This window comes from Porites lutea, chromosome 10 (assembly GCF_958299795.1).
Source record: "Porites lutea chromosome 10, jaPorLute2.1, whole genome shotgun sequence".
Lineage (NCBI taxonomy): Eukaryota > Metazoa > Cnidaria > Anthozoa > Scleractinia > Poritidae > Porites > Porites lutea.
This window is the reverse complement of record NC_133210.1, coordinates 16,127,198-16,136,138: the sequence shown is the minus strand read 5'-3', so window position 1 is coordinate 16,136,138 and position 8,941 is coordinate 16,127,198.

Genomic DNA, 8,941 nt, shown 5'->3' with positions numbered 1-8,941 from the left:
TGACGGTTTGTGCAGGACGTACGGTTCGTTAACAGCTCTTAACGGTCCGTAACAGTGCGGCAGTATTGGACATGACTGAACATTTGATAACTTGTTTTCGTCACAACGACATTCTCGCAAAAATCGTAGTAGAATGACGACGGCTATCATATTTTCCCGCCAAAATGACCCTGGTTAATGCGCGCGCACTGCTTAGCATTAAGAAAATATCGTACTCTTAGTCGTCCTCGTCTTAAAAACTAAAGGTCTCAAATAACGTATATAATGCATGTATCTTACAGGTTTGTGTAGGAAGAATAGTATCATGGATAATGCCCTCGTACCAGATCAGGCCACCGATTGATCCATCACTCTTAAGCCAGGATCCTACACAGGTGACACAAAACTAGAGGGAAACTCAGCCGAGTTTACTTTCGCAGAGAGTTCTGGGATTGTTTACTAAGGACAGAGAAAAAGATTGGCCAATAGCTGACCGGCCTGACCCCAGTAACAATCCCAGAAACAATCGCGGGTCAAATTTCTTCTCCAATAAAATTCCCTTCTCGTTTCTAAAAAGACGAATAACACAACTGATAACTGCTATCTTTTCCTGAGTCAAAGGAGGGAGACTTTGGTGTGCATTTTATCCCCATTTCCGAAGACAATGCCGAACATGTTCCGGTGATTTTTGGAGGTTGCTGAATGAGGCTGTGTCCAGTCCCTCAAACCGATCGCGAAACTTGACCTTTCGTACCACTGACTGGAATATTTTGGGTAGATATTGAAGAAACGTTTTTCAGTTTAATGGTTAATGACAAGTGGTTCGGAATTGTGAGTCAGGAATTGATTTTTTCCGTCCTTCATGATTGTGCAATGAACTAGTAACGCTTGGGGCCGGCGGGTTCGTCGAGGGTCATTCTGTTCTGTTCAATTAATTAGCCCTAAGATTATATCCCCGGTGGAAGGGGGGTCGAGGTGGCTACTGTACAATGTTTTATACGGGGGGGGGGAGGGGTTCCACCCCTAGGCCTAAATCCTGACACATTTATCGTTGAAGGAGCTCGTCGTGTTTGTTTAGGGTTGGAGCCTCCCCGTATAAATTTCAATGTCACTCAATTCTTTGCACCATCCATTTAATAACCATCAGTCTTTTTTTTTTTTTTAATTTTTATTTTCAATTGCAAGGTACTTACTTACAATACTTACTTACAAACAATGTATGATACTTACGCTACTAACAGAACTATACTCTACTTACAAAAAAAAAACTTATTTACAATGTGAGATACTTAAGCTACTAAAAATACTATACTCTACTTACAATACAAAACTTGCAATACTTACTTACAATGAGATACTTACACTACTAACAGTGCTATACTCCACGCTTTACATATATAAAACAGCTACTTGCACTACTTACATTACGGATTACATACGTTACAAAAACAGAAAAAAAGAAAAGGGGGGGGGGGGCGGGGAAGTATGACAAATTTTAGTTAACTGTAGTTCTAACTCAAAGGAGAAAAAAGAGATTAAAGATATTTTCTCTGCTGATTCACAGAAATTAGCTTTATATACTTTGAAAGTTGAAGCGAGGAAAATAGGAAGGGAATGTCTGGTAGGAAGGAAAGTGTAAAAAGAGCGAGAGACCCCAAACTGGTAAAAGGTTACTAAAGAGGGAAAGGTTCAATTTCTTTATTATATTGTTTTAAAAAAGGCTTAAAATTTTCAATAGTTGGAATATTTCCTTTACTTCTACAAAGCCAAATGTAGTTAATTGCGGCTTTGTTTTTAGAAGTATCAGGCATCAGACCCAAGACGACAAGACTGTTAAGGAGATAGTCGTTGGGTAAAAGTTTACGATCCTTTAGAAAGGCAATAAGGTGTTTCCAGAAAAGTTCTATTTTGCTGCAGAACCAGAAAAGATGCGTGAAGTTTTCAGCTTCTTCATGGCAAAATGAACACCTAATATCATCTTTGTATCCCATTTTGACTAAAGATATGTTTGTTGCCCAAAGTTTGATGAAGGAATCTAAATTGAAATTCAGTCAGTTTGGTGCTTTTGGTACATTCAAAAGCGGTCATATATGCGTTATGCCAGATTAAATCACGAGCTTCTGGGAAAGCTTTGCTCCATTTCTCCTGACTAGAAATTTTATAGTTACATTTTAATTCCACCAGTTTTTGATGAGCTAGTCTGCTGGGCTTTTTCGATTTTAAAAAGGCGGATGTGAAAGACTCTTGTTCTTTACAGTTTAGTGGTACACTTGGCAGTTTTTTATTTTTCCAGAGCTCTCGGAGGGTAGATGTCATTTCATAGAATGTCAAAGGGCAAACCTTTGTATGATACTTTGTTTCAAATTCTGTTGGTGACAAGAAAGTACTTGGTTGTTCCTTAACGATTTGATTCACCTGAGAAATGCCCATTTGATACCAACTTTTATAGTAGACCGGTTTGTCCATAACTCTAATCAAAGAATTATACCACAGGCTTTGTGTGAGGAAGGACTCTACCATTTCTATTGAACCTTGATAGTTTAATTCAGACCATATCTCGAAAATCTCTTTCAGAAACGGACTAAGAATGTTAGCAAGCTTCTTCGAGTCTTTTATTTCAAGGTTGCCCCTAAAAACAGTTTGGCCTCCAAGTTTTTCGAGCTCAGCGTCAAAAAAAAGTTTCCATTTCCCTTTGTTACTTTCGTCCAGGTACTTTCTTATCCACACGGACTTGAGGGCTTTATTAAAAGAAGAAATGTCGATCATTCTAAGACCTCCGTTGCCATAATTTTGTGTGATAACGTTTCTCTTGATTTTATCGCCTTTACTCTTCCAAAGGAAGTCAAAAAAGAGATTATTTAATTGTTTTATAATTTGAGCATTGGTTTGAAGAGGCGACAAAAGATGAATTACTTGGGAGGCAACCAGACTCTTAAGAACTGTTATTTTCCCGATAAGGCTTAGTCTTCGAACTGACCAGCAGCCCAAGCAGTTCCGCATTTTTTCTATTTTCTCGACGAAGTTAAGTTTGATTGTAGTTTCAGGATTAGTTGATAACCAAACTCCGAGCACTTTAACCTTTGTGTTTTGCCAGTTGAGATCTTTTTCTGGATGCCGTTTTTCACTTTTGCCCGCACAAGAGCCTATCCAAAGAGCCTCAGTCTTTTTACTGTTTAGTCTGAGACCTGAAACTTTCTCGAAGCTTTCTAAGATCCTTAGGGCTTCAGAGAGGGACTTTCCTGAACCGTCAAGAATTAAAGTTGTGTCGTCAGCATGTTGACTTAATTTAATCTCAGTATCCTTAACTAATAAACCTTTTATGTCTGCATTTTTTCGGATTGCTTTGGCCAGAATTTCGGTTGAAAGAATAAAAAGGTAAGGAGAGAGAGGACAGCCTTGGCGGACACCCCTGTGGACCGAAAAGAAGTTGCTTGCCCAGCCGTTGTTCATAATACAGCTTTCAGTGTTGTTATAAAAGGTTTTAAACCATTGGACAATGGAAGGGCCAAATCCGAAAGAAATAAGTGCTTTCTGTATAAAAGACCATTCCAGTGTGTCAAACGCTTTCTAAAAGTCAAGGAAAAGTAGAAGTCCAGGAATATTTTTAGTAGCGGTGTAATTAACAACGCTGTCAATTAGACGTATGTTCTCTCCTATAAACCGTCCTTTTAAAAAACTTGTTTAAAAAAGGACGGGTCGTCTTCATTAGGAGCGTAAATGTTTGCCAGGGTGAAAAGTTTTTCGTCAGTTTTAATACCGCATACAATATAACGTCCGGAGGGGTCCGTAAAGGTTTTAAAAATATCAAATTTAAAATTGTTGTTTAAGAGAATACAAACGCCTGCTGAGCTTCCTGAAAAGCAACTAAAGAGCGCTTTATAGCCCCATTCAGATCTCCACGTGTCAAGAGTTGCCTCCGCACAGTGTACTTCTTTCAAAAAGATAATTGATTGTTGTTTGTTTCTGAGCCAGTTGAAAGTCTCTCTTCTCTTGTTATTGTTTCCTATTCCCCTGACATTCATAGATGCAATTTTTAGTTCAGCCATTACTACAGTTAATTGTAAGGTATTGTTTTAAACAGTAAACCAGCAAAGATGAGGTGTTACCTGTTTGATTTGCATCTTTTGAGCAGAAGCGGTATTTCGAATGCAAAACTGTTCGGGTTGATTTCCATAAACAAACATTTGTTGGGCGAAGTTTCATAGAATCAAGATTAGAAGATTTTTCAAAGAAACTAATTATATATCTGTAGGACACTTTTTCCCCGAAAAGGAAAACATACATGTAAATGTACACACCAAAAGAAATAAAAAAGATCACTGACTGAGCGCGGCATTTGTATGGAAAAAACTAGCTTGCTTAGTTTCGAGAGTCGAGAAGGCAAGCAAAGTTTAAGAAAAGAGATGTATTCCGAACAGAAGCGTGTTTTCCGTCCCGTCCACCTATCATGATTTCGAGTAAATGCAAAATCTACAGAAAAGTCGAATTTCCTTGATTTTCGGGTGTCCCTCGCGCCTTCTTGCTTTCGCGGTCGACTTGTGGCAAGTCTAGGACTTCAATAACACAATGCACCTTGTTTATTACTATTGTTTTAGGTTGAAAAGTATGCCAATGATAGCCTAAAAAGGCATGAGGGAATGAAAGTGAGATGGGTCGGAGCTATATTAGAGGCAATGAATGAAATCCAGAGGAACTTGTCAAGGCTTACAACACCTCATCTACTTGTCCATGGTGATGGAGATCAATTAGTGAAGATTGACGGCTCCCAATACTTACATGAGAATTCTCCCAGTAACGACAAGACATTTAAGGTACACGAATGAGCTGCTTTACTGACAGCACTGAGCGACCTAATAGCCTCTCTATGGGTATTTCCGAAGAATAGTTGGGGCGCTTGACGGTATATCATGATGGCAGGAAGAGGTGGGCTTAAATCAGCGTTTGTCCCTCCCCGGGGTAGGATTTTCGGCAGCTTTGTTCCAAGCGTCATTATTGTGCACTTATCCCAACAACAGTCGTGATTTGTCTAAACCCTTTTAACCTCAAGAGTGACCAATATCTATTTTCTTTTAACAACGTTATCACATTTTCAAGGGAAAAAGCTATGAGAATTTATAAAATAATCACCAAAGAGGAAATTCTCGTCTCCAAACGGGTGTCTAAAGAATAATATAGAGTTTTCCCTCTTCGGCCAATTTTCCGTCCCCTTGTCATTTTTAAATCTACCTATTATTTCATTATTAACTCAACTGCTTGTAAAACTTGCTTTGTAGGTGTACAAAAATGGACGCCATTGACTGTTGAATGAGGTGGAAGAAACTGCGAGCGTGGTTTACAAGGACATTCTTGACTGGATTCAGCAAAAGCTACCTTGAACTGTTTTGGGGCCACGTACACACGAATCCAGACTAATTTTTGAAACTGCATACCTTCGTACCCGGATTCGTGTAGACGAGGCCTTAAACCACTCCGGAGAGCGGTTTCAAAAAGATATTAGGCTGATTTAGCAATAGAACGGGAACGTCAGTTGACGACGATGCGCGCAAATCAAACAACTGGCTTGACCAACCACAGAGCAGCAAATTGAGCACCGGAAGTCGCGTTCAGTCCTTTCCGCGCGCTTTCCCGTCGTCAACTGATGTTCCCGTTCTGTCGCTAAATCAGCCTAATGTTTCGGTGACAGGATTCACTGGTTTCGCGCGTGGACGGAATACCAGACGGAAGGTCAATTCATGTGAAAAATATATCTAAATGCGCTTTTAAAATTTAAAATATCCGGATTTGTATGGACGAGGTTTTTCACGATAGTGTCAATCTACAAATATGACTAGAATCGTATCGTTTTTTTAAATTTCTTTCATATTTAATTCAGTAAATTCAGAGACCTTAATTTGCATGAGAAAGCCAAATTCTGTGGGATTCTAAAAAAGGCCGTTTGCTCGATGACGTCATTTTACTATACAAGATTCCTTCAGGGTTTTTCTTTCTTGTGCAAGTTAGGGCTTTTGTTATTTAAACCTCAGTGGGATTACCAGATTTAAATATAAAAGAAAAAAGTGAAATGAATTTCTTTAGTAGCAAAAACATGTCATCGCGTAAATAGCCAATTAGGCCCCCTGGCCCCAGTAGCCTTGCAGCAGTTCAGAATAGACCCCTATATGTCGCAGTTCTTTTGTTTTAGGGCTAGGTTCCAAACTTTGTTTGTTCATTTTTCCCCGCCAATAACGTAAGGTCTTCCAAGAACTGCAATGTCGCCCCTTATATGAAGAAAAGTCTCCCCTAGTAGAAGAGTCACTCGCCTGCCCCAGCTACCCTGGGCGAGCCAAAATTTCCTACATTTCCTTACCGAAACTTGGTGTTTAAATACACTAGAAACAAACAGTGGACTAGAGCGCTTTTTCGATGGTAAGGTCACCTTTCTAGCTAAGCCGGGTCAACTCGGTCAAGGCGAGAGAATCAGATCATGCGGGAGCGCTGTTTTCAGCTCTAGTCTTGGGCAAAGGGGTCAACTGTTTATCATATAAACACTTGCTTAAGTTGACTAGGGCTGGGAGGGTAACCCAGGGAAATTTTTTCTCTATGTAAACGGGACCTCATTCCCATGTTTTCTTGATATAGATTCAATAAACAGAACAATAACGCTCCACGTGCATCACACGTTTTTGTAAATTTATTCGCCGTCACTACGTTATACGGAGCACATAAGCACCCAAAGACAAATTTATTTTTCTCTATTTACACTTTGATGTCAGTGCTCCCTAAAAATTCAGTTCCACGGAAAAATCACTTAAATTCGACCAAGTTGGCCAATTAAGAAAGCCCCCATAAATTATAAAAGTACGCCAAATAGCTTTATTAATGACGTTTCGCTACCGTCGCCTCCCAAAAAGCTATAAATATCGGGCGTATTGAATCTCGAGCAACTGACGTTCAGTCAGAGTCAATCTCTGTACTTTAACGCCATACGTTAGTAGTTATGTCTCACGTTAGGCTGTCTGCTTTGGACTAGGAAAGGTACCAAGACGATCGAGGAACGGACCCCACGTGGTTTTGCCTTCCGGTCCTCGCGTGAAGACCCCGGCGGGGCTAAAATTGACCGGAGACCTCAGAGACGAAAATACCGGTCACCTGGAGGGAGAGACAACGGGGAGAAGAGATATCCTGGGAACGAGATTGACTTACAGTTTAATATTCCAAGATAATAATAACCTGCGATCATGTTCTCCCTAAAAAAAACGTAAAACGCATGTTCAAAAAAAAAAAAAAAACGATGAAACATGAAAAACTGTATAGTTTTACACTATTTCCTTGTTTCTGTTTTCGTCTTTTGTGACTATGGTTTGTATTTTGGGATTCTGTTTCAGTTTTGCGGTTTAATTTTGTATTTCTTTGCGTGTGTTTCTTGTTGGGGATGCTTATTTCCGTATTGGAATTTGTGTTTCTGTTTTCTGGTAGTGTTTTTCTGTTTTGGGTTTGTTCTCTCCTATTTTTGTCGTTGTTGTTGTTGTCTTGTGGTTTTTCTGTTTCTATCGGCCACGCTATATATTTGACAGTCCTCTGCATTTAAATCCAACCACTGGAGAACACTTCAAAACTCCGTTGAAAATTTCCTCACAGAGATCAAATCGTTCAGGTAAGAAATAGTCTCCTTTAACTTAGAATTTTTCTAATCAGATATTTCTGCAAGGTTTATTTTGATTTCCTGCTGTAGTTTTTTTTCCTCTCCTTTTTACTTACTAGAAATGATTAATAATAAGTTTAGACCGGTTTACGCCCGCGAAGCAAAGTATGTTTGTTCCATGTTAAGCAAAACGTCCGACTAGAATACTGTTTGACCGATTTGTGTTTCTCTCCCTTCGTTGTCTCCCTTTTCCGCTACTCTCTTCCACTTCCTTTCCACCCCTCCCCCGCCTCCAAACTCCCCACCCCTACCCCTCCTTACGCAAGCAACGCCGGATATTTAGGATAATTTGTGTTAAATGTGGATCTCTCATGTTATAGACGTCACAGGTTTATAATAAGTTTCATTTTTATTACTACCTAACGAAGAAAGAACTGCTTTGTGCACTAAATTGGTGAAACTAAATCTTGCATCGATTAATAAGAAATTGAGGTCACGAACTTATTTAGTCAAGACATCTTTGCTCAAACAGCTGCCTTTTAAATTTTTCAATGTTCATTGGGACTATGTGAATTGTACTGCCAGAAAGGTTTTCAGGAAAATTACTATTTATAAATTAAATCGCTTTTATTTCTGCTCTACGTAAAGCAAACAATTTAAAATTTGTTGTGGTTTGCTAGTTTGTGGTCTCTCTGAAATTTGCATGTAAGGTTATTGTCGCCGGGCAGCGGACTCATTTTTTGAACTTTGACTTATTATTATAAAAACACAAAACAATAAAAAACATAAGAAGGATCAATTAAAACACGCGACTAATAAACGCTCACAATAAAACCAGACATGAGATACCGTTTTAAAAACTTTATTGAAAACTAATGACAAAAAGAGTCAAATACACAGCGATTTAAAAGGAATGAAAAATTAATCCTCTTCTTCGTTCTCCTCTTTAGAGGGGGAATAAAAATTGGTTTCCAACGTCTTCGCTTTTTTGTGTGTACTGTAATTGCTCCACAATTGAGACACCGAAGAAAGCCCTCTTTGATGTAATTTCTCTCCTCGGGGATCTGGTGATCGCATATCTGACAAGTCTTGTAGTAATCGTGCCAAAAGCAGTTAGGACATTTCATGATCAATGTTCCTCGGGTAACTCCCAAAGAGCAATAGAGTAACACAATCAAGACCTCAGGATTGCCAAGGAAAATGGTGACAGGGCACGTGAAGGATGTGCCTATGGCAATCTCGGCAATGCTTATAACTCCCTCAGAGAATTCCAACAAGCAATAGAGTACGAAAATCAACACCTCAGCATTGCCAAGGAAGTCGGTAACAGGGCATGTGAAA